This window comes from Equus asinus, chromosome 14, assembly GCF_041296235.1.
Source record: "Equus asinus isolate D_3611 breed Donkey chromosome 14, EquAss-T2T_v2, whole genome shotgun sequence".
NCBI classification, from domain to species: Eukaryota; Metazoa; Chordata; class Mammalia; order Perissodactyla; family Equidae; genus Equus; species Equus asinus.
In genome coordinates, this window is record NC_091803.1 from 36,109,250 (window position 1) to 36,135,007 (window position 25,758).

The window sequence follows — 25,758 nt, forward strand, 5'->3', positions numbered from 1 at the left end:
TTAGAATACAGAACATTGTTGGCAATTACAGTGGACTCTGAGCTTTGGCTATTTTTCTCCCCCAAAGGCAAAAAAAAAAAAAAAAAAAAAAATAGACTTGAGAGTTTAGCAAAGGAGTTCGTCCAATTTCGAGGCTGAGAGCCACGTCTTGAAAATTTCATCCAAGGTAACTGAGGGCTGGCGTCAAAGTTTCCATAATTTTAAATAACCTTCTAAGTAAAAATAAAGATGTCTATCTGGACTGATTTTGAGTTTTCAAATTCTGAAGCTAGAAAGGCAGAGAAGGGCCCATCTTGTTTTTCATTATGGATCAATTTCATTTCCAAGAAAGGCCGGCCTTGGGCCCAGCACCTGGCATTGAGCGGCCATTCTTGGAGCTGCCATTACCGCAAAGACTAAGAACACAGAGGAAGGAGATGCCTCAAGGGACAGTGGCCCTTGGCTGCATGGAGCTCCTAGTGCATCTCGTGTCCAGAATGCCCTACGTGGCTGGAGTGCCCCCGACAGTCTGATCCCCCCAGCCAAGAGCCCAAAGCCTGCCACAGAGCGTGCACTTGTCAACGCCCCCAAAAGACTGAGTTTGCTCTCTGCGGAGGCCATGTCAATCACTTCTAGCAAAATTATCTCCATGATCCAGATGAAGAAACCGAGGCTGAGGCCCAAGGTTCGCAGCGAGGGAATGTCGCAGCCGAGATTCACAGCCAGCTCGTCTGATTTCAGAGGCTTCTCTTAATCAAGACAAAGTGACTGACTTCGTGACTGATCCTACTTGTGCGGGTGACCAGGTACAGGTGGTGACAATGTCCTGGTGTCGATCAACACCCCTGGATCCGCTGCCAAATCCCGATCATCCTCAGGCCGCCTGACAATTGTCTTGTTTTAAAAGGACTTTCATGTGATGAGCAGCATGTAAGATATGAGACCCAGGAGGTCAGCAGGCGGGGGTAATTATTTCCCATTATGCAGATGTGGAAACTGAGTCCCAGGGGACGGGAAAGTCCTGCCCATAGCCACCAGTCCATTAACGGCACAGTTAAGAACAGATCACAGGTCCTGGGCTTCCAGCCCGGAGCCGACAGAGGGGTGTGGGTTTGCCTGGGGTCGAGTGCGCCATCTTGATTTTGCCCAGCCCTTACCCACTCAAAGGCCAGGAATCCTGTGAGCCCTTTGATTTCCCAAAGCTTTGAAAACCAAAATGTGCCGCTGAGTGCCTCACATTTGGAGTAAGCCGAAAAGGGATTCGAGGTGAAAGATGCTTAAGTAAAAGACGTACACAAAACCAGATACAGCTGCAAACTGTATCTTTATCTCAATAACTATTTACCCCTGCTTTTCTGTGTTACAAGAAGCCTTAAGCAAAACACAGTTCCACCGACCAAAACTTAAACAGAGAAAACACACAGGAGGTAGCAGGAAGCAGAGAAGGGAATCAAGAGAAAAGAACCCTAAAGGAAATTTAATTTGCCACCAGAAGCATGACAAACATCCAGAAAATTACCATAGGTCCTGGGCCCTTGTGAGAGGTATCTCTGCGCTGCCTAGCAGGCAATGCAAAGAGAGAAACACAATTAGTTATTTGGTTCTGTGTCACAGATGGGATTCCTCATTTTACGAAAAAAAACTGTCACCCTGCATTTTTCAGGGTCATCAGCTCTGACTGTATTCTGTTTCCCACGTATTAGTCAGTCTCCGTATCCGTTGAGCTGAGCTGAAACGATCTGCTGCAAGCCTCTGCTGAAAAGCTTCTGAAATCAGATGAGCTGGCTGGTCTGCACCCCCACCTCCCTTGTCTAGTCAAGTGTTTATTTACGGAGCATCACCTGAACAGACGGGTGATGAAGAAGAAGTTTAAAACCACTTTAGTAGGAGGCTGTGCCACCAGAATAGCAATTGGAAACGAAGCAGAGAAAACTCTGACTTTAAAGGGGAAGTGAATGAGAAAACGCACGTTTGGGTTGACAGCATCTCCACTGGGCCACGCACAGTTTTCCTGAAACCCTCTTCTGTCCCAAGTGAGGCCCAGCAGAGGAAGGACACCCCCTCCCCAATTCTTTCCACGCCCTACCCAGTCCCGCCGGCAAAGGATGAGAAGCCCATCCAATTGCTCGCAGCCCCAAGCACTGAGTGGCCCACATGACCAATGGGCAGGGACCAGACCCCGGCATGGGCTGCACCGCTGGCTCCGTGCAATGGAAATGTAAACTCAGTCAGGCTCCCTGAAGACATGGGAGCATGCCAGGGCCGAAATTCAGATCTGCAGCTGCAAGCAAAGAAGAACGGAGAACGTACTTCAGCAACTCAGTCCCAGAGCAGCCTTTTACCAGAACTCTGCACGAGGACACAGGGCAGCGGATTCCTGTTTGTTACTCTAGCTGATGTCCAGAGATCTCAGGAAACCAGGAGGGGAGAGGGGCGATGGGCAGGATGGGGTATCCGGCATCCCTCAGGTGAACACCATCGGACAGCACTGGAAACCTCCCGTTAACACCCAAACACCTGGTATTTAATCTTTCATTCTGGGCATCTCCCTAATGCCACCACCACTTAGCAAAGCCACTGTAGTTCCCTTCGGAGAGTTGTACCAATTAAATAACGTGACACTTTAGAGGTGTAAAGCTATGTATTTGCTCCCAAGCCAGAGGCTTGAGGGTTCTTGCTTAAAGATTTTAAATGAGAAAAGAATCTCCCTCTTAGAGTCAGCATTAGCGACCACTGTTTGTAATTCAGAAAGGCCAGCCCGGAGCAGGTGCAGGTGAGGACCCCTGGAGATATCCGGGGAACAGCACTCAAATTCCCGCAAGGGCAGAGGGCAGGATGGGACCATGCTCCCAGCATGGGCTTGGAGAGGAACGGGTTTGGATCCCCTCTCCATCTCTTACTGCTCATGCGCTGTGTGATCTTGAGCTAGTTACTTGATCTCTCTGTGCCTCATTGTCCTCGTCTGTAAAATGGGGCAAAGATAGCTACCACCTGGTGGAGAAGATTAAAAGGGATCACGTGTTCCAGTGTCATTAGGAATCCCCAAAGCAAGCTCACACTTGCAGGAGGAGCAACTACAGGATCAGCGGCTGCTCCCCCGACAGGGGTTCCTCTCCTGCACAGCAGCACAGCCTCAGCATTTGCTTCTGTCCCCGCTCTTTAGAGGCCTCTGACTAAGACGGGGGACAGAAGGGGAGGGTTCTGGAAAAACTGGTTGCCTGGGCCAGGCCCAACTTGGCGGGGGTCACTGACAGCTGAAGACGCCTGTCTGAGGATGGGGCACCTCGGAGGCCGTCTCAAGGCTGCCCCACACGAAGGAGGAAGGATGGCCTTGCTGGCCGCCCGACACATCAGAAGACGTGTTGCTGCTCGAAAGTACAGAATAAGCAGAGTGTGGGTAACTAAACACTATTTTTATCGCCCTTCCGACGCTCTCCTGCCTCAGGCAAAAGCTGCTGCGTCAGGCAGGATGGCAGGGCGCTGTTTATTCAGAGCGCAGGGTGGCCTGAATATCAATGGGGCCAGCGGGAGGCTGCAGGCAAGGGCTTCCAGGGGATGAGCTCTGAGCTCCGGGGAGGCCAGGAGGGGCCCCCATCACGTGAGGTGCCGAGCAGGGCTGGCCCTGGCGGGAGAAACACCCTTCTCCCCAAACCCAGCCCTGCAGCCAGCTCCCAGGGGAGGGCCCTGTCTCATCTCTGCCTGCCCAGGAATCTCCATGCCCGTTTTCCCCTCCGCACCAGGGGCAAAACTTCTCCTCCAGCTCTGGGCAAGTGGAATCTGAATTCTGAGAGTTTTGAGCTCCTTCAGGGCAGGAAGTGATCTCCCCCCTCACCATTATATTCCTGTGTCCAGACAATGCCTGGTGCGTGTATACAGCAGGCACTGGATAAATGTGTCATGAAAGAAATGTGATCCAAGGGCCTGGAGGGCACCTGTGAACAAGGCAGACAAAACTCCTGGCCTCATGGAACTCTAATTCCAGCACAGGGAGACAGATGAGCTATAAGAATACCACCATGCACAACTAATGCACATAGTAGGGTGGAAGAGAGCGGGCAGCAGAATGCTGGTCAAGGTAGGCTGTGATGGAGAGGGTGGGATTCAAGTGAGACTTGAAGCAGTGAGTGGATATCTAGGGGAAAAACATTTCAGGCAGAGGGAACTGCAGTGCAAAGGCCCTGGGTGACAGTGTGCCCAGCGTGGCTCACCTTGTCAGTGAGGACCCACAAGGAGGCCAATGTGACTAGAAACAAAGCAGGAAACTAAGTCAGGGTGAGAAATGGGGGGCTCGATTGTATAAAGCCTTCTAGAACTGTGGGGTTTTGTGTTTGTTTGTGGGTTTTTTTTTGCTGAGGAAGATTTGCCCTGAGCTAACATCCACGCCAATCTTCCCCTATTTTGTATGTGGGTCACCGCCACAGCACGGCTGTCAAGTGGTGTAGGTCCACACCTGGGATCCGAACCTGTGAACCCGGGCCACCAAAGCAGACTGCACCAAACCCAATCACTACGCCATGGAGCCGGCCCCAAGAACCACGGTTCTTAATGGGGGCAATGTTACCCCTCATGGAACATCTCAAATATCTGGAAACTATTTTGCTTGTCACAACTGGGGGTGCAGGGTACTGGTACCTGGTGGGTAGAGGCCAGGGATACTGCTAAACATGTTACAATACACAAGACGGCCCCCCTTCTCCCTAACAAAGATTCATTTGGCCCCAATGTCAACAAGTACAGATCTAGACCATTGTAAAGACTCTGGAATTTGCGCTGAGTGAGTTGAGACTGTTTGTTGAATGAATGCAGCACTCTGAGCCTGCAACAATAATGCCACAGATCGTAAATGCGGAGGCGTTTCATCCTCTTTCGAGTCCTTTCTCCCATCAATAGAGCCAGGGAGAAAGAAAAGAGATTTCTCTTCCTGCCAGAAGCGCACGGCGGAACTCCTGGTTTTGAAATGTCCCACTTTATGTGCAGCCTAAAAGGGAGCCAACTGTCTCCTGGCCTGGTGACAACCGAAGTCACTTCTTAGAAAGCGGGCTGTGGTAACAGGGAGGTGGCGGAGGATGTGCCCAAGGGAAAACCCAAAATCGACAACGACAAACATGTTTATTGGGACCCGGGGGTGTGACAGGGGCCCCCAAGAGACAAGCTCAGCGTCCATTTCTCCCCACGCGAAGACTCGAGGGCATGGGCTTTGCTGGTGATTTCTCGACTGTTTTCACCTCCGATTTCCAAATCCTGGCCCAGCGACTTCCAGAAGCCCACGGCCTTGCCCGAGTTTCACGTGGGGGATTAGAGCAAGGAGGACCTGGTCTCCCCCTCCTGCCTCTGGGTTTGTGAATAATCAAAGGCTAATTAGCCACAGCCCCATGGGACGAGGAAGTCGTCGTGCAAGACATCTCAGAGGCTCTGAAAAGAAACCGCGAGGTGGATCTGACAGAAGGCCAGCAGGGATGGCTGGGGATGAGGTCAGCTGGGGCCCAGAGCCCAGGGCCACTGGGGCTGCGTTTCTCCAGGGCCAGGCCGACCCTTCGGCTCACACCAAAGACGAGAAGGAGGAGTCGTCAAGGATCTGGCCTTCCCCTGTCGGCTCACGGCTCAAGCTAATCAAAGCATGAAGAATCCAGAGGGAGCTTCAAGATGGGGAGGGCACAGGAATGACCTCCAGGCTGGCGTCAAACCGTCAGGGCTCCAATCCTGGCCCCTTCACTTCCTGGCTGTGTTAAAGGGTCTAACCTTTTTGAGTCTCAGTTTCTGTATCTGTAAAATGGAATCAAATGCAAACCCTCAGGGATTCCCCCTGGAAATCATTTTGGGGGGGAAAGGGAGGAACAGGGAAGAGAGCAGAAGTCCTATTTACTGATTCTGCTGCGCCAGACACAGTGCAAAAATGTCTAGACTTATTAGCTTATTGAATTCTCCCAACAAGCCAGTGAGGTGTTGGGTATCCCGTTTTCATAGGAGAACGTGGCGACTGACAAGGATTAAACCAATTGCTTGGGCCAGAGAGTGGAACCCCTTTTCCCCAAGTTGTATTAGTAACACCACCGCACACACAGCACTCTGAACTTCTCTGCTGCTTTGAGGCCCCTCAAAGTCTCTGTGAAGTGTGAGGATGGGAGAAGGGGGTCCTGAAAAATTGTTCTACCAGCAGCCGTGTGACCTTGGGACAGTCAGTTTCCCCTCTCTGGCCTCGGTCTTCATCTGACAGGGAAGGGGCTCGACTGAAGGTCCTTCAGCTCTGACCTCCTGTGGTGCTCTATAGAGACCCAAAGTAAATGAGTAAATGCTGCCACCTACCTCAGGGCCTTTGCACTGGCTGTTCTCTATGCCCAGATATCCTCCTCCCAGATATCCTCATGGTTTACTCCCCAGGCAACTGCTTAGAAGACATCTCCTCCAAAAGCTCCTTTGCCCACCCACAGGCATTCTTTACCCCTCTCACTATGTTCCTTCCCATGCTGCTTATCATATCTGGGATGTTATATATTGGCTTATCCTCCAACTAGAATGCAAGCTACTTTGTTATATCCCCCATGTATCCATAAACCCTACCTAGTACGTGACAGGGATCGGGTAGACATCTGTTGAATGGATGTCTAAATGCATTAAATCCATTTCTGTGCACCTACTGTGCTCCAGGGAGAGTGGGAAAGCATGGTTAACCCCATCACCACGATGAAATCCAGCAACACGCAATTATCAACCTAGCCGCCATGTTTAATCGGCAAATCTGACCTTCCAGAATGGGCGTGGGGGCAGCCGTAAGCCACAGCTGACTTCATCACCAGACAAAGTAGGCTGGTGGGTTCTATTTGCACAAAATACCGTTCAGGCCTCTCCATCCCGTCAACCTGCTCTTCAAGGATCTTACAGAACCAACCACTGCCAAACACCATTGGGTTTAATGACTCAGATGATTTTAATGGTGCAGCAGTCTTTAATTACAGGCAGCACGCTGCAGAGAGGGGCTGACGGCACCCTTCCTGGGTTCCCAGGCCCTCTTCTGCCTCCAGCTTTTCCAGCTGAGGTCACAATTTAGCCTGGACTCAGCCACCGAGAATTTGCCAGCAAAGTCGAGGAGAAGCGATTTTAATTTGCCCCCTGCGGATACTGAACCACGGCCACTCACGCTGGATTTCCCGGACTGCTAAAAGCTTATCCCTTACGCATGAAGGCCAAGGAGAGTCTGCAGAATGAGATCCTGCTCTTGGAGAAATTTCAGAAAGACCAGCGATATGGGAAGGATTCTCCTTCCTCCCAACCTGGTGGGTGTCAAGACTCGGGAGATGCCATGAGGTTGCTGTATCTGAGCCCTAAGCGTGCACCCAGGCCGCAGGAACGAAAGCTGGCTGCCCGGGCTTTCTTTTAACGAGATGAGAATTGAACTTCAAAAGCAAACGGTGCAAAACCTCGTAGGGAAATACCGGATGACAAAAGGGGAATTTGGTAACCAAGTGCCTGGAAGGCGCAGGAGTGGGGAGCCTCGTCTAAGTCAATGAGCGGGTCCCATGGAATCTGGGCGTCAAAACAGTACCTTGGTTGTTAAGAAAGTGGTGCAAATCGACCTGGAACGGCTTCGTTAAGAATTTCAGCTCTGGGGAGATGTTTCCATGCTCCCAACAAAATGCTATCTTTTAGCAAGTGTGTGGTGATTCCGTTTCTAGGAATTTAACCTTCAAGCCTGCTGGCACTTAAGTAAATGACACCTGTGGATGCAGGCCTGTGACAGCAGAGATTTTAATTGCCAAAGACTGGAAATAACCCAGCCTTCACTAACTGTGGCCTGGTGAAATAACTTACGCTATGCTGATACAGATGGAAAACAATGCAGCAATTAAAAAGAACAAGGCAATCCTATATGGATGAAACTGAAGAATCGACAAGATATATACATAAGTGAAAAAAACAAGACACATTACAGAGGGCGCAGTTTGTTGCCATGAGCTACAAGGAGTGGCTGGAAGCACAGTCTAGAGCCAGGACTCTCGAAACTGAATTCCAATTCTCTCTCACTAGCTCTGTGACTTTGGGCATCTCGCTGTACCTCTCTGGGCCTCAGTTTCTTCATCCATCAAATGGATCACTAAGAAGAGTTAATATATCTAAAGTATGCATTCTCAACGGGGGTGATGTTTTCCCCCCAGGGGGGCAAAAATTAGTTCAGAAGATGTGGTGGTAAAAAAATCTTAAGATATTACAATCATTTGTGGCCTTCCAAAGCTAAACCCTACCCGATAAATCTTATCCCTTAGTATTTAATTTCTCTCACCAGGGAGAATTGAAATTAAATTAAAGCTTTCTTCTTAGGAGGGTGATAATGAAAAAAAGGTCGAGAAACACTGATCTAAAGTATTCCGCAGCAGGAGGCAGATGGGGATGACATTTACCTTGCCAATGTGCTCAGAGCCTTAAACAAAACGATGGCTGTCGAGGCCACAGTGCTGTCTCGTTATCTGGGCCTCACCAAAACGCCGGGGGGGGGGGGGTTAATGCTGATGTCAACCCGCAGTTCTCAATGAGGAGCTGGGGTCCAAAGAAAATGGGACTAGGCCAAAGGGCAGAAGCAGAGCCTGAATTTTCGCCTGGTCTCCCTGACTGAGCGCTTCCCCTTTATGCTCTAATGACATCTGAAGACCACAGGGCCCAGTTGTTCACGCAGCTGCCCTGAGTCCACTCCAAGTCATGACAGGTCAACGCAGATGTCCAGATGGGTCCTCACCATTAGAGCATCAGTACACGATGGCGAGTCTAGCCCACGGACCGTTGTAGCAAACAGCCGGGAACTCCTGTCACATCCACTGGGAGGAAGTCTAGAGCTGTTCCACTGCCCTCACAGTGTCTTCTTGGCAGGCCCTCTGGAGAAATTTCCACCTGCCCCGAGCACTAAGCATAGCCCCATCTGCCATGAGCAATGGTCTGTGTCAGTCGTCTGGACACCGCGTGGTAGAAGGGAGCACACTGCTTTCCCCACTGGCTGCCAGAAAGCTCCAAGCCAGCTCTCAGGTGCCCTCCAGCAAGGTCTTCGTGGCCCGTGCTTTATGTCAATCCTGACTCCAAGTTATGGTCCCACCGTCACGTAGCCTTCCTTTGGCCTCAGTTTAATGTACGTGACCTTATTTTGTTTTGTAAACTGCCTCCACCCTTTCTAGGATAGGGAGAGGTGTCAAGAGATGAATCAATAAACAAACACACGGAACTCCAAGAAGTTCTAGAAAAAGCCACCACTGGCAGAAGAACCCATTGGGCCTCATCACCCAGTTCCCCAGGGACTTTCAAGTGAGGCTGGCAGGTGGGGGCTGGCCCTTTGGCCTGGAATGGGTGAGAAGGAGAGGAAGGAGGGAGAACGGCAGCTTTAGTCATGGTGGTCTCAACAGGCAGGTCACCAACTGATTCCTTGGGTTTCTTCATTCATTCATTCATTCATTCATTCAAGACCTGCCATGTGCAAAGCACCGTGCTTCCTGAGCAGGATACAATGATGAACAAAGAAAATGACATGGTCCTTGCCCTCAGGAAGATTCTATTCAGTTCAGGGGTCAGCAAATGGCACCTGATGGGCCACATCTGGCCTGCCAGCCTCTTTTTGTACAGTTTCATTGGAACCCGGCCATGCTCGTTCATTTACATATTATCTACAACTGCTTTATCGCCACACCGGCAGAAGTGAGTAGCTGTGACAGAGACGATATGCCCCACAAAGCCTCAATTATTTACTGCCAGGCCCGTTACAGAAAATTTGCCAACCCTGACTTTTATTTGTGAGTATATGAAAAATTTTCCAAATCAACAAAAAAGAAATTCTGATACCCTCTCGAGACCCCAGTTTTCTCATCTATTAAACCGACAGGATAAGCGTGCCATCGTGAGGGTGAAATGAGAGGACGCACGGGAAGCCCTCAGAAATGAGCCTAGAACACCCGCACCCGCGATCTTCTTTGATTCTCGTTATTACTGATATGACGACGGCTGGAGTCAGAAGAGGAATAATTTCAGCCCAACACGTCTTGAAAACACATTCAGCCACCTCACGCTGATTCTCGGAATTATTAGCTGATCGATGCCATCCTGGCACTTTACCATTTCTCTTGATTTTGAGATGAATATATTTTTGTTCACGCTTTCAACATTTCTGAAAGTGAGGCTTACCCTGATAATCAATGTACACATATGATTTGTTAATTCATATTTGTTGAGCACCAATTATGTGGCAGGCACTCAGGTCTATGTAACAACTTGTGAACAATAAATATATGGATGTGTGGATATGTGTGTGTATATCTATAGTTGATAAGGCATAAATGATGCTCGCTTGGAACCTGCATTGGAATGGGGAGGCCAACAGTAGTTGTATATAGCCTGTCAGGTGGTAATAACAGCTATGAAGAAAAATAAATCAGAAGGGAGGGAGAGAGAATGGTGGCAGTCCGAAATTTTAAAAGTGGTGGTCGGATGGCCTCCCCAGGAGACGACCGTTGAGCAAGGACCCGAGGGCAGCAGGGGACAGGGTGAGCGTGCCGGAATTTGGGAGCACAGGCTCCAGGCAGAGGGAAGGACAGGCACCAGCCCAGGTGCAAAGATGCGTATCTCTGGCAGCGTGTTTTTCTCCCCCTCTCCCCACCAACGCCGTTACTCACGCTCTGCTATCCTCAGATTACGGAAATGCCCTATTTGTCCACCAAAGGTGTGGTGTGGAATAATGGCACCGGCTTCTGGACTTGGGACTCAGGTGAGGTGACGGTCACGTTTTATTTCAGCTTATTCCTCAAGCTCAGCTCCTCTGAAATTGCTGACGTGTTTTCTTGGCCCGAAACCTGCTGTAAGCCTTTGGCCAAAAGCATCACCTGTCAACAACCTAGGAAATCCACAGGTAAGATTTTTTTTCAAAAAGTCCTGGGAACCAAATGGGATGTAATCAAAGTTCCAGGACCAGTTAAGCCAGTCTCAGTTCCTTCTTTGCACTTGGCGAGTAAAGCTGAAAGAGAAGGTGTTTGTTTTCACAGAATGTTCTCCTAGCGTACGTGGGAAATAAGTCTATTTGTATATATCCCCCAACTTTACAGACACGCTGTACAGACAGAAAAGAGTACGGGGGTGATGAGGTCGCGGCTGTGACATTCCTCCACCAGGATTCTCAGCAAACTCACCAAGAACAAAGCCACAGACCCAGAAAAGAAACAGCGACAGCCTCTGGGTGGCAAGGAAGACAGGACCCCAGCAGCCAGACTTCGTTCCACTGACAACTCACAGTGACCCCGAATATTCTCCGTTTTACAGAAGAGGGGACCCAGGCTCAGGGAGGAGCTGACTGGAAGCTCGTCCCAGGTCCCTACGTCAGGATGACCCTGGTCTTGACGCTCTAGAACGGGAGGCAAGTCATTCTCAGACTTGGGTTCAAGTTCATGCATCCATCGTGAGTATAAATCTACCGTTCCTAATCTAACGACCTTCTCTGATTTCCACGAAAACGTTCTTCTGGATTCGAGTGGATAGCAGACTAGAATGTCTGTGTGTGTATGAGAAAGAGGAGAGGAGAGGGAGGCCGGAGAGGGGAGGGGAAGAGAGATAAGCAAGGCTTTTTAGAAGAAACTCACTGAGGATGATGCAGACGGGAAGGGAGTGGAGAACAGAATCGTAAGGGCCAGTGAGCATAAGGGCAAATGGCTCCATCACACCTTCACATCTCCATCAGGTATCACAGAATCACAGCACAGCATCACAGCCAAGGACAATGATGGTGCCGTCGAGAACATTTTGCATTTTGGTCTTCAGCCCCTGTTTTATAGGGTAAAAAAGAGGTGACACATCTTCCACGAAGACACGTTAAATGTTGTGTGTGTGTGTGTGTGGCACTGACAGAGGTCAGCTTTAGTTTTCTGGAACCTTTACTTATAATACAGAATACCTTCTTTCTTAACAGCGCTGAACAGATGAAGTGTTTCTCCACTAAGCATTCATAACTGTAAGACCCCACAAGCCCCAGACTCTGGCTTCCGGAGAACTTTTCTTTCCAGATGAAAAGAGCCAGGTCTCGGGGCCCACACATGTGGGGAACAGCCACTCCTGTGTGCCGACCCCCCTTCCAGCAGACGCTCCGGCAGCCACAGGGAGCCCAGGGTGGCGGGGGGGAGCGGTTTACTCACTGCTTCTAACCCAGCTGGGACTCACCCCTCACTCCTCTGGCCTCGGGGGAAAGGCTCGCCCTGGGAGATGGGGTGCCCTCTCCAGCTGAGGACAACTGTGCGCTTCCTCACTTCCCCTACACACATGGAGTGAAGTGCACCTGACATGGAACAGCAACTAGAAAGTCACCCCGAGAGCCTTTGAGTACCAGCAGCTGGAAGTTCTTGACCCTCCCTTGGCGCGTGGGGATCAATTTCCCAGTAACTTACCAAGCGCATCCTCCAGGATGAGATTAGGCGGCGGTGTTATAGACCGAACGTCTGTTTCCCCCCCAAAATTCACGTTAAAATCCTACCCCACCCCATGTGGTAGAATCAGGAGGCGGGGCCGTGGGGATTAGGTCGTGAGGGTGGGGCCCTCAAGAATGGGATTAGTGCCCTTACAAAGGGGACCCCAGAGAGCTCCCTTGCCTTCTTTTTACCTTGTGAGGATGCAACAAGAAGTTGGCAGTCTGCCGCTGGCACCCTGACCTCAGACTTCAGACCTCTGAGAAATCAATCCCTTTTGTTTTTAGCCACCCGGTCTATGGTCTTTCACAGCAGGCCCAGCAGGCTAAGACAGGTGGGGATCCACCACAGGTGTATCCAAATGAAGAGAATTCAAAGGTAGGTGGTTGGGGGAGGGAAAAAGAGTGAGAGTATGAGAAAAAGTGAGAGAACCGGAGAGAGAGAGAGACTATACAACAGACAACCAAAATTCAGACTTTTTCAGACACCAGATTTTTGCCCTACATGCTGACTTTCTTCCTCATTTTACAGAGGAAGGTTTTGAGGCCCAGAGAGGCAAAGTGACTTGCCCAAAGTCACGCAGCTGGAGTGAGTCAGAGCTGAGCCTTGAATGTGAGCATCTGGTCTCTTCGGCAGTGCATGTTCTGGCAGTTGCTTGCTTGTGCTGCCTGGAATAAGTGGGCCAGCGCCTGGGGCCTGGGAATCCGTTAGTTATTTGAGCCTGAAGTTTGAATGCCCTATTTTCTGGAAGTCCAAACTACCAGACCAGGGTATTTCTCTTTTTCATTACAGGAGTCATCTCTATTTTATTTACATTTGGCAGTGGAATAGATTTGAATCAAATGTGCTTGGGCACAGAGGAAATTTGACCTGAAAGGCAGTTTTTGTGGCAGGAAGAAAGCCAAGAGATATTTCCTGCCTTTCCAAGGTCCGTAATGTCCTGGTACAAGGGGGTCCATGCATGCATCTTTCCTAAGGGCTTCTCCACACAGTGAGGTGGAAAATCTTTCCAATGACTCTGGCCCATTTGTAACTTTGCCCTGAATAAAAGGAGGGATTGGATCGGGGCTTGGGCTGCTTCCATGCCCAGGGGCCTTCCTGCGCCCTAGGGGGCAGAGTCCGTGGCACTAGGCTCTGGCACAGCGCCTGGCGCCATAGCTGATACTGAGGAAACAGTGGTGGATGAAGGCAAACATGGGTGACAAGAAGAAATGAAGTTCGTGGAAAAGCAAATGTCTCGCTCAGAGCCTAGCATGCAAAGAGAGGTCAGGAGATATCTGCCCAAAGGAGAGGAGGAAAGAAGGAGGTTCAGAGAAATGCAAGGGTCCAGAACAGGAGCTGTTCAACTTCAGCATCACTGATATTGGGACCAGAGGGCTCTTTGCTGGGGGGCTGTCCTGTGCGCTGCAGGATGTTTAGCAGCATCCCTGGCCTCTACCCACTAGACCCTCTGCATCCCAGTTGCGACAACCAAAAATGTCTCTGGATACTGCCAAATATCCCCTGGGGACACAACTGCCTCTGGTTGAGAACGACTTGTCTCAAAGTGTCTGACACCCAGCGGGCCCTCACTCAGCAAATACCTGTTGGAAGAAGGCAGGGCCGAAGGAGTGAGGCGACAAGGCTGACCTGCCACCCTGGCTTGCCTCGGCTCCTTCAGCCGGCTCTTAGTCATGATGGATGAGCAGAACAGAGGCTGTCCACAGGCAGACAACAGCTCGGTTCCCAGCTGCTGCTAGAATGTCCTGTTTGTGCTCTGCCTTGTTAAGAGAGCTACTGTTCTGAGAACCTATGTTCACAGCCCTGAAGATTGCATGTGGCTGTAGCAGGAAACATGCACACCCCTCCACCTGCCTCTTATTCCTCTTCCTTCACAGGAGTCTTTGGAAGTGCTTCTTGTCCCCAGTGGTTTAATGTTCCTCCTTTGTGGATGACCCACTGCAGTCAAGAAGACGAAGAGGTATGGAGTTCAGCTGTGTGTTTGTGACTTGAGCTTAGACGTGGAGAAATTCATGCCTCTCTCCAGCGTCTGAACATACCCTTTGGTGGATACTGAGGGAGCTACACAGGGAGGCAGTAAAATGCAGAGGTCACAGGGGCACAGGTGGAGGAGCCACTGGGAATGGAGGTGGCAGGAAAGAGAGGTCACGTGAGTTCAAAGGCAGCTGGGCTTGGAGGCTGGTGCAGGAGCACATCACCCCTATAAAGATGGAATCAGATGGAAACTTCTAGGACTGCCTTAAGGAAGGAGCTACAACTGAGCTGAATTACCGGACACTTCCTTAACATCCTCCTCTTCCTCACACCCCGGCTCCCATCCTTCTCCAAGTCTTTCATCCACTCCTGTCCGGCTCCACCATCACCTGCACCTAGACAAGAGCGGCAGCTTCCTGTATAGAGGTGCCCCTGTATTTACCCTGCCCCCCGTTCTCCCCGTCTCCACCCAGCAGCCACAGTGACCCTTAGAGAAGGCAACTCAGATACTACTCCTTCGCTTAAAGTCCTTCTATTTCTTCCTATTTTTCTTAGGATAAAGATGGAATTCGCTCTGCACCATGCAAGGCCCAGCTCCTGCCCACCCCCGGCTTCCCCCCTCCCCCTCTTTCTCTTGCTTCTTAGCATTCTCTCCAGCTATTACCAGGTTCTCACTCCGATCAGGACCTTTGCACATGCCACTTCCTCTTCCTAAAATCAGCCTTACCCACACTCCACTTCTTCGTTTCAGCTTAAATGTCATTTTCCCAGGGGAAGTCTGCTGACCCTCCCCTGCCAAATCCCACAGCTAAACAGCCTCAGGACACTGAGCTCATCACAGCCTGGCTCAGTGACTGACACCTGTCCCCACCACAAGATGACGCTGCCCGAGGGCAGGGCCCACGTCGGTTCTGCCCACGAATGTGTCTTCGTTCCTACTCAGTTCAGTAAACGTTTGGGGAATAAATAAATGCACTGGTGGGGAGGAGGAAGAAACAGGCTTGTGCCAAGTTTAAAAAGTGTCCCTTTCAGGGGTCACGTCCCATGGCTCCATTCCCAGACACCATTAGGGTAAACAAGGCAACAGGGAAGAGCGTGGCATCTGGCCTGCCCAGGGGCGGGGTGGAATAGGTGGCCTGCCTCTTCCCCTCCCCCTTACAAGCTTCCTTTTCCCAGCACCAGCTAGAAGCCGGGGCCTCCCTGCCCTCCCCCTCCGCCGAGAGAAGACCCGCTCTCCGGTCCGGGATAATCAGCCTCTGCAAACCCACGCATCAGTTCAGCAGTAACAACAAATCGCCAAGTTCCACTCCTCTGGCAGGGCAGGGAGATGTGGACCCTGGCCCTGAGGAAGCCAGCAGCAGCAGCAGCAGCAGCACCAGGGGGCTTGCTGGAAATGCAGACTCCCGGGCCCCACCCCCCACAACTGCTGAATCAGAAGCTGCATGTGAACAAAATCCCAGGTGATCTGTCAGTGGGGGAGGTGCTGGGCCAGAGCAGGCTCATCAGAACCACCTGGAAGGGCTGGGAAAACTGCAGCTCACTGGTCCCCACCCCACCGCACCGCACCCCTAGGTGCTGAGTCAGGAGGGCTGGGGTGTGGCAGGAGAATTGGCATTTCTCTCCCGTTCTTCGTGCTGACGTTGCTGGTCCCAGATCACGCTTTGAGAACCACCGAGCGACAGCCTCATGGGGGTCCCGGCAGAGCTCAGAGGGGCCCACGAAGACGTTCTAGAAGAGGGAATGTGTGAGCTGGAAGGATAAAGGGGAGCTTGCCAGGTGACAAGGGTTAGGGGAGCATCTTAGAGTGCACCGCATGAGCAAAACTAAGCTGCATGGAGCAAGGGGTTCAGGGGTGTCACTCGTCGGCTGTGCCCGGAGCTTGGGCTAGGGCGGAGGGAGACGGGGGGAGAAGGGAGGGGAGGGAACCAGGAGGCCACAAAAGCTCTGCTTCCTCTTAACCTGCAAGTTGTCTCGTGGCACAGCACCGCAAAGGCTGGAATACACGTCCTCAAACCCCCCTCCTCCTGGTCATCATCGTCACAGCCAACTCTCATGGAATGCTTACCACACATCACGCCCTGTTTTAAGGCCTTACATACATTAACATTTCTTTCTTTCTTTCTTTTTCAACTTTTTCAAAGAAATAATTACAGACTCACAGGAAGTTGCTAAGACAGCACAGAGAGTTCCGTGTTCCTTCGCCCAGCTTCCGCCAATGGTGACATCTTATGTAACTGCGGTGCCATATGAAAGCCAGGCCCTTAACATCGGTACAAGACTATGAAACCAGAGCACAGACCTTAACCGGTTTCACGTTTTCTATGCACTCGTGTGTGTGTGTGTGTCACTGCTGAGTCCTCACGACAACCCTATTATGAACCCATTTTGCAGATGAGGAAACAGAAGCGCAGGGAGCATCAAGGACTTGCATGAGGCGGGCTGGGAGCAGACACTGAACTCCAGAAGTCTGGCTCAAAGCCACTCTTCAGTCTTGTGGCTCAAAGTCATTACTCACTTTTGCTTCTCTGGCAAGTTCTGGTATTTATGCAAACTCTTGTGGATCAGGGATGTTTCTGGGAACATCCACATCTGAAAAGGACTGCCGGATGCCAAATGGAGGCTCCAGGCCCAACCTGAAGGACCGGGTTCTCTGGAAAAAGCCCCATGGGCAGGGGCCGAGCAGAGAAGCTGGGGAGAGAGCGCTGGCCACAGATGCCCTGTGCTGTTGGCTCCCAGGCAGCCTGGCTCCCAGCTCCAAGGTGCGCCTGTCCACCGGGTCCACCCAGGTACCTGGTCTGGTGATGTTTGCAGGGCTGTCCCGGGCTGTCTGCCAACATCAGGACCAAACGAGAATCTGCTGTTTCACGTCCCAGCCTCTGTCCTGGCGCCTGGCAACCCACAGAGGCTGCTTGTGGGCCAGGAAGCAGGAAGCCAGTGAGCTGTTCGGCCTTCCTCTCGGCCAACTCTCGGCCCCTGGCCGCAGGGGCTGGGGTGGGGTGGACGGGAGTCAGGAGAGAGGACACACAGAGAGGCCTTACAGCACCAGACAAGGGCCCCCTCATGAACAGGGCCTCCAGCCACACCGCCTTAGTGGCCAGCGACCTACCAGACAGGGCCCTCATTTTGCTGCTAACTTTTATGGCCTGTTGGGCTCCTTAGAAGGGACTGCTCCCTGTGCTTACAAATATGTCCAGGCAATCTAGGCATGTGGACAGGGACGCTCGGACCCAAGCACACTGCTTGACTTGTGGCCAGAGCGGTGGGGCCGTGGGTGAATTCTTTCCTTCTTCCACGTGGCCTTCCGTTCATGTTGCTATAATGCTGCCTGTGTAGTTAGGCAAAAAAGGTGTCCTTTCATGAGGGGGAAAAAAAAGTTCAAACCACGAAAAATTAACATTTAAAAAAATCCACTCCGGCGCTGGGAGCCATTTTGCCTGGATGTAGAAACAAGAGTCTTCGGGGACTGATAAATAACCTCAGCTCTTAACCTCTCCGAGCCTCAGTTTCCTCAACTGGAAAGTGAGGGTCAGGCTCAAAGGATCCCCCCCCAAACTGTCACCCTCCCTGCTCTGTATGGGAGAGAGTGGGATCGCGGGGGCAGAAGTAAGGGGGATCTTTCACTTCTGCCCAGAGATTCCAAACGCAGCCTCGGACATCCATGGGTTGATCATCAAAGGTCGCATCAATGGGTCATGGTCATCAATTATCAGCCAATCCGCTCTGGGAGGGTCGGGGGCACTGGACAGGGCTTGTCCAGCCTCAAGAACATTCAAACCCAACAGTTTTAAAACATTCTGCAGGTCAAACCAGCCTGGAGAACCCCCTAGCGACCAGTTTTGATTTCGAAAGTCAACCCTTGGGTCCAGGAATCATTTCAACAACTCTGAAATCTTTGGGTCTGGAGATTCTGGAGAAAGCTCTGAAGCAACAGGCCCTCCTCGGGGGATGAACTGTCCACACGGCTCCCCACTCTGGCCAGGAGCTCAATGGGGCTCTAACGCCGGGAGCCTCCAGGCTCATCCATCACCGCACACTAGCCCCACTGGGTGCCACAGAGGAGGAGGACAAGGGCACAGTCAGTCCATCCCAGCTGCACGTGGCTGGGTCAAAGTCATTTTTAGTGCCTGGTAAAAACCCCCAGATTCTAGATCCCAGAGTATGCATTACAATTTCCCCTCAGAGCACCAGAAGCTCCCCTCTCACCCCCATCAATGGCTTCACCTTGAATGACACTGACAGATCTGTGCTCCAAAAGAACTCATACTAGGAGGGGGAATGGACGCATAATTAGCTGAGAGCAGCATGTGAAACCAAACTACAATTTATACCCTCCCATTCCCTAAAAGGAAGGCCTGCAAGGGAAAACACAGAAACCAGAAAAACCACTACGCTAGAGATAGAAAATCAATAACCACGGTGGGGGAGGGGAAACTTTAAACACTGAAGCAAAGAGAATGATTCCAATTGACATTAGATGAGGCTCTGAGCTTCCTGGTGGCCAAAGCAAAAAGGGATGCCTTGTATTATAGAATTCATAACAGGACACCTGGAAACTTAGTCACAGAAAGGAGAAAGGCTGGGTCCTGGTGTGATGTGACCGGCAGGTATGAGTGAGGGGGAAGCAGTACGTAATGAGGTCCAGAGGTGAGTGGCAGCTGGGCTAAAGTTGGGCCTTTGGCTTTACTCCAAATGGCATGAGGAGCCACCTGTCGGCTTTGTGCAGAGGCATGGCCTCATCTGACTCATGATTTAAAGAACAGCTCTGGCAGCTGCGCTGAGAATAGCCTGCTGGGTGGCAAAGAGAGAAGGAGGGAGGCAGATGTGGAGGCTACGGGAAAACGCCAGCCAAGAGATGGTGCAAGCCCTTTGGATGACAGCCAGTCTGCTTCCTGGGTCTCCGCTCAACCCAAACTCACGCCTCTCTCCCTCCCTCCAGCCACCTCGATCTCTGTCCGTTTCTTGTTCTGTGCATTTGTCACCTTGGGCATCTGCACATCCTGTGCTCCACCCCCCCCCATCCTTTGCATCTCGGCTTAAATGTCAGCCCCCCGGGAGCCCTTTCTCAAGCCCCAATCACATGCAGGACCTCCCTCAATTCCAGACTCTTCTGCTTCTTTCCTCCATCAAGACAAGGGTATGTCTTCCATTGCCTTTCCTCCAGCACTGTAGCCCAGAACCAGACACATAACAGGTGCTTAACAAATGGGCGAACAAGTGACCTCGATGAGGTAGACACAGAATGATTCCTAGGTTAGGAAATGGAAGCGTAGAGACATCAGGCAACCTACAGGTGGATCCCAGGTCTGACTCCAAGGCCAGGGCCCCTGACCTTCCATCCACTTGCTCTGGACTCAAACCAGAAGATCTTGCCCTGATTTTACTCTGCAAGATTCTCACCATTGGACTAAATCACGATCTTTGTGCCTCAACACGGGGCCAACGAGAGTGTGATGACAATCCGCAAAGTTCCCAGAAGATGCCAGAAGACGGTTAGGAAATTGCGGCCGTCCCTGGGCCAGGCCCCAGCAGAGTGTGAGAGCAAAGAGGGATCAGGCAAGATGCCACCAGGCAGGCTGGCTGGCCTTACTGCCACCATGTTCCACCGCTTGCAACACAACTACCCTCCCCAAGGCACACAGCTTTGATCTGATCAGTTTTCTAGGCTGCAGCAATCAAACAGTGGAATCCACAGGAAATTAAGCTTATTGACTGAGCCTTTGGATAGCACATGGAGAAGATATTTACACGTGTCATCTGGGCCCGGGGCCAGAGGTTATTGGCAGCGGGTATTTACAGAGTTTCAAATGACAGCTGGGGGCAGGAGCGTGGGGGACCAGCCACCCTGCCTCCCTACTCTGTGCAGATTTCTGAGTCGGGGTCCCTTCTTCTGAGGCCCTGGTCTACCCCCATTTGGCTGCCTTGGATAGTGGAAGGATTTGGGGTGAACCCAATTGTCTGCACCATGTGGGATCTGAAAAAACTGACTTTTAAACCCCAAGCGGGCTTAATGGGGCTCTCTTCATTGACAAGGAGGAACTGCGAGCGATGCCATTTCTGGGTGTTTGCCTCGTGCCATCTCTTCACGGTTCTTTGAACTAGAACTTCTCCTTGCGTCCTTTATGACGGAGAGGGGAAAGGCAACCTTTGAGATCCATGACTGCTACCCCAGGGGCCTGGGGAAGGCATGCCCAAAGAAAAAGTAACCGTAAGTAAATAGCGACATCAACAGCTGATATTTATGGAACCCAGCGCACGTGCCAGGCGCTGAGAGGATATTTACATGCAGGATCTCATTAATCTCACGTGTTCTTTTGTAATTAGAATGAAATCCAAGCTCCAGATTGTGGCCTGTGAGGCCTTATGGGATCCAGCGCCTGCCCACCTCTATAAACTCCTCTCTCCTCTCCTCACTCATCCCCAGTTTCAACCAGCAGGCCAAGCTCATTCCTGCCTCAGGACATTTGCACATGCCACTCCTCTGTATGGAGTACTCTTCCCTACATCCTTGAATTCCATCTGTCTGGCTTATTCTCATCATTCAAAGCTAAAAGCTGGGCTCAAATATCACCTACCCCACACCAGCCATTACCCATCTCATCACTCAGTTTAATCTTTTTCATAGCTCCTTTCCATGTCCTTGAAGTTTTCTCACTCACGTCTGTGCTGAGGTGTTTATAGTCTGTTTCATCTCGCTGGGCTCCATGAAGTCAGGGAGCTTGGATTCCTAGTATAGCTGACGCCTGGAGCGATGCTGGCACATAGCAGAGCCTGAATCAATACTCGAGGAAGGAAGGCAAGGGGACCCGGGAGCTGGCCCCTGGGTTTAGTTGATCTTACTCTAAAGCCTGGGTTCCTAACCACTTGGCTACACTGCCCGAGCACAGGACACCCTGCTGAGTCGGCTTGACTTCCAAGGACAACACCAGCCCCCGGCGTTTGTGGGGAGGGGGAGATTTCCCCACAAGGCTGAGACTTTATTTTGTCCTATAAACCACTTGGCTCCTCCAGCAAGGGCAGGGTGGGGGCCCGGCTTGGTTCTCACATCTGGCCGCAGGTCTGCTCCCTGCACGCTAGGATCAGGTTGGCGCCTCCACAAAACGCGACGTCGTGCCGTGCAGGTGCCAATGATGCAGACCCCCGGCGCGCTGCACTGGGAACCCGGCCCCGTGAACTCGTTAACGATTCTACGAATGTGTGTGATGAACTTCCAGGCGCTCTGGACAACGCAGAGGCAAAGCAGAAAGGCGCAGCGGAAGAAAGAGTCGGCTGTTGTCAGGGGGTCTGCTTACACCCTTGCTGGGGAGCTCCCACTTTCCAGGCCTCGGTTTTCACGTATGTAAAATGGGGATAATGATGACACATCTATTGTAAAGAGCTTCCTCCCAATGACGCATCATTGGAATGAAAAATATCTGTTACAGAGCCAGCACTTCACAGGCAGCTGAGAAGCAGCCGGGAAAGGTCTATGAAATGCCTACTACGTTCAAGGTCAGTGGGCGCCTCCCCTGAGTTCTCTCTACCTCTTCGATCTCAGAAGCTTGACAGGAGGAGCCCTGTCTTAATTGTATTTTCCAGACCCCACATCCGAACACAGAGGCCGATCAATGAGCAGAGGATGAAATGGGGGCCATGCTGGAACATTCCACGTCAAAGCCACACAGCCTGGATCTGAATTCAGGCTCTCACACGAGCGGCGGGACCCTGGGGGAAGGATACGCTTCCACCCCGATTCTGGGCCTTAGTTTCGTCGGCCATCGAATGGGACAACGGCTTGTGCCACCCGGCCTCTTCCTTCCTCAAACTTTACGTCCTCATGCCCTGCCTGTGGGACGTCAGGTCTTCCATCGCTCCAAGCATGCTGAGTCACGGGGAGTTTGCAGGTGCTGTTCCCCCTGCCTGGAACAGTCTTTCTTCCTTCCTTCAGCCACTGGCTGCTTCTCATCCATCTCTCAGCCTCTCCCGGCCACCCTGTATGAAACAGCCCACTCCGCTGGATTTGATAGCAGCTCCTTATTAATTTTCCTGTTGCCACCAACGTGCAGGTATAAATTAAGTGCTGTTTACTGGACTCCTGTCTGTGTCTTCCACAGACGGCGAGACTGTAAGGCTCCTGAGGAAAGGGCCCACGCCTGTTGTGGTCTGCAGTGTTTTTCCAGAACCCAGCACAGCAGGAGCTCAATAAAGATTCAATGAGAGAACGGAGGAAGGCTTGGCCTCTCCTCCAACCTGCACGCCCTAAGACCTTGCTCCAACCCACTCTGCAGAGCCTCGAACACACCACTCCCAATGCCCACGTCCACTTCTTCCTCCCGCCCCCTAAGGCAATGGGGCCTGGGCTCTTGACCACCTGACCTGAGTCGCATTCCTGGTTCCACCTCTTTTAGCTGTGTGATCTTGGAAAAGTTTCTTAACCACTCTGTGCCTGAGTTTCCTTACTGTTCAAATGGGGTTAATGCTAACAGTACCACGTGGCACATAAACATGAGGGCTCCCTGTGCCTACCTCACCTGTCACACAGGTCTGACAGCTGTTCAACGAGACAGCTGTTCCCAACCCTGGCAGCCCATCAGAATCACCTGGGGGCTTTCGACGATCATGATGCCGGGGCGGCGTCGAGAGCAACGACATCAGCGTCTCTGGTGGGGCTTGAGTGTTAGTTCTTTAATCGTCCTCGGTGCTTCCAACGTGGAGCCGAAATTGAGAATGGCTGTAAGCTCCTCCCCCTCGAAGGACCCCCTCCCTCCAGACTTCTCCGCCTGCATCCTAGCATCAGGTTGCAGCGTTCCCAGCTGCCAGCCAGTCTTACTTGCTCTGACTTTTCTCTAGAGCGGTGGTTCTCAGCGGGGGGCAATTTCGCTCCCTAGGGGTCACCTGGCAATGGCTGGAGACGTTCTGGATCCTGACCTGGGGGCAGGTGCTACTGGCATCCAGCGAATAGAGACCAGAGATGCTGCTGACCACCCCACAGTGCACAGGGCGGCCCCCGCGGGCGAGAACTACCCTGCCCCAAAGGGCAACAGTGGCGAGGCCGGGAAACCTGCCACAGAGTTCTCCCTTCTGGGAGTGTGGGGACAACGGGCCTGCTGGCAAGAGGAAGAAAGAAGGAAAAGCAAAAGGAACTTACCATTACTGAGCATCAGCCCCAAGCCACGGGCCAGGCAGATGTTTCTAGAATAGTGACAAGAGCTACTGTTCTCTGAGCGCCTCCAATAGGCTGCAGCAGGTCTGACAAATCTTCCTTAACCACCAGGCACTTCGGGGTTAGTGGATATTGTCCCCACTTCACAAGGTTCGGTAAGTAGGCCAAGGTCATGAAGCTTGCACACAGCAGATCTAGATTTCAGCCCATTTTCTTTGACTCCAAAGTCAAGGCTGCCCCACCTCCCACTTCCGGGGCCTCACCTGTGCCAGGCAACCTTCTGAATGCCTTACATGTATAAACTTAATCTCCACAGGACTCTGTGAACTAGATACTACTATTGTCATCAGCATCAGCATCCCCATTTTGCAGCCCGGGACACTGAGGCAGAGTGGTGAAAAGGCACTTGAAGAGTTACCCACAGCTGGTAAGTAGTGGAGATGGGATTTGAACTCATGGAGCCTAGATCCAGAATGTGGCACACTCCCCCCCAACACTCTACTGCCTGTAAGAGAAGGATGAAAAGGTAGGCCAGACTCCTCCCTGCCTCAGCACCTTTGCACAAGCTGCTCCCTCCGACTCACACACCCTTCCTGTAAGACTGGCTGGCAGCTGGGAACGCTGCAACCTGATGCTTCCTGGGGCCTCTTTGTCCAGCTAACTCTTCTTCACCCGTCAGATCTCAGCTTATATTTCACTTTCCTGGGACACCCCCCCTGACCCTCAGACCAGATGTAGTACCTTTGTTAAACTCTCTCCTACCTGCCCTTCTAGGCTTTCACAATTTACAATGAACTCATTGCTCGTGCAAGCGTTTGATTAATATCGGTCTCCTCCTCTAGACTCCAGACTCTGTGCGGACAGGGACTGCGCCTGCCTTGATGAGCACTGTATCCCTGGGCACCTGGCATGATGCCTGGCACAAAAGAAGCGCTCAGTCAAAGCTTGTGGTTGAATGCACGAAACAGAGGACCCGCAGCCAAGACAACAGCTGGTGTCAATCCAGGCCATTTCCCCGTCCCTGGTGAGGGCCAGAGCCATCCAGTGGGGCCCTGTCCAAACACCTGGGTGACAGGTCAAGGCTGCAGAGCTCTCCAGGCGAGGCGAGTGGGGGCCATAAACCAACTCCCCGGAGCCATCTCTTCTTCCTGGCAGCTGGTCTTTATCATTTTCCAATCAATGCTGGTTGGGTTCTAATTGATTTTCTGTGATATCCCTCTCCAGAAGGGAGAAAGGCTCTGTTTACTGGGGCAGCACATAGAGGACAGCCCTTTTCTTCCTGCTGTATTTAATGCTGTTGCTAATCACGGAGATTACACTGAAACAATTACAACAGCTAATTAAAGAACAATGCGGTTTTTGGCATCTTCGAGCAGACGGCACCATCGGGAATTCCTAACTCGGGCAAAGGAGGGATAATTAAAACCCCGGCTCAACTCTCCCCACTCCAGCAGCTGGATCACGCTGATTAAACTGCAAATAAAACACATGAAACCAACACTTTGTCGTCTATCCAATTTCACTTAAAAGGGCTTGTAGCCGATTCATAACAGAGAAGCCGTAAACAGCAAATTATTTAACTAAAGCCAGTTATGTCGTCATTGCTGTTTGCTTCATTCGCAGCACTGGACTTGTGTATGTGGCCCAGGGGACGTTAGGCTGATGGAGTCTGAGAAACCGCTCCGAAGCTGATGCCACTCGCTCCTGATCACCGGCCACGGGACGTCACCACCAACCCACTGTTTTCTCTGGGCTTTTGATTCTGCTGGAAAAAAGATCAGGTATCGCACAGGTCCCTGGAAATGCCCAGTTACCCTAGCTCCTGACTCTACGCCAAGGAGAGATGGCAGGGATTGTGACAATGCCAAAATAGAGCTAACATTAAAAAAATAACAGGTTTAAAACATATCTAAGTTATTCGGAGCTGGCCAACTTCAGATCTAACATGCAACCAGCATCTATGAAGTAAGAAAGAGCCTTCCTCTTGAGTTAGAGGAAGACAGGCCACAATAGCTGGATACACAAGCACGTCTGCTTTAGACAGAGACACTGAGACCCTAGCTCAGATCCTGTTGACACAGTTCCCAACTCACTCCAAAAAGCTTGGTTGTGTGGTTGGCTAGCTCCCTCCCTCCCTTGCTGCCAAGAGATAAGAGGGGGGAAAAGTGAGAAAAAAGACAGGTCAAGGGAGAAAGAAAAAGAAGGCAGAAGAAGAAAAGGGAGGAAAGAGGAAATGAGAGACACTCTCATTGA

General features: G+C 51.5%; 1 protein-coding gene and 1 long non-coding RNA gene across 3 annotated transcripts in view; one reads left to right on the forward strand and one right to left on the reverse strand.

The window, feature by feature from the left end:
• The window catches only part of XYLT1 (xylosyltransferase 1), a 301,755-nt gene that overhangs the window by 156,262 nt on the left and 119,735 nt on the right, over nucleotides 1-25,758 (reverse strand). The gene's annotated exons all lie outside the window — the stretch shown is intronic.
• On the forward strand, nucleotides 10,476-25,663 carry LOC123277027 (uncharacterized). Of its 2 annotated transcripts, XR_011494282.1 has the most exons (5): nucleotides 10,476-11,395; nucleotides 14,270-14,352; nucleotides 15,543-15,826; nucleotides 16,508-23,932; nucleotides 24,348-25,663. It is a non-coding gene; the product is annotated as an uncharacterized lncRNA (long non-coding RNA). The 2 variants fall into 2 exon arrangements; XR_011494281.1 differs by having other exon boundaries at nucleotides 15,543-23,932.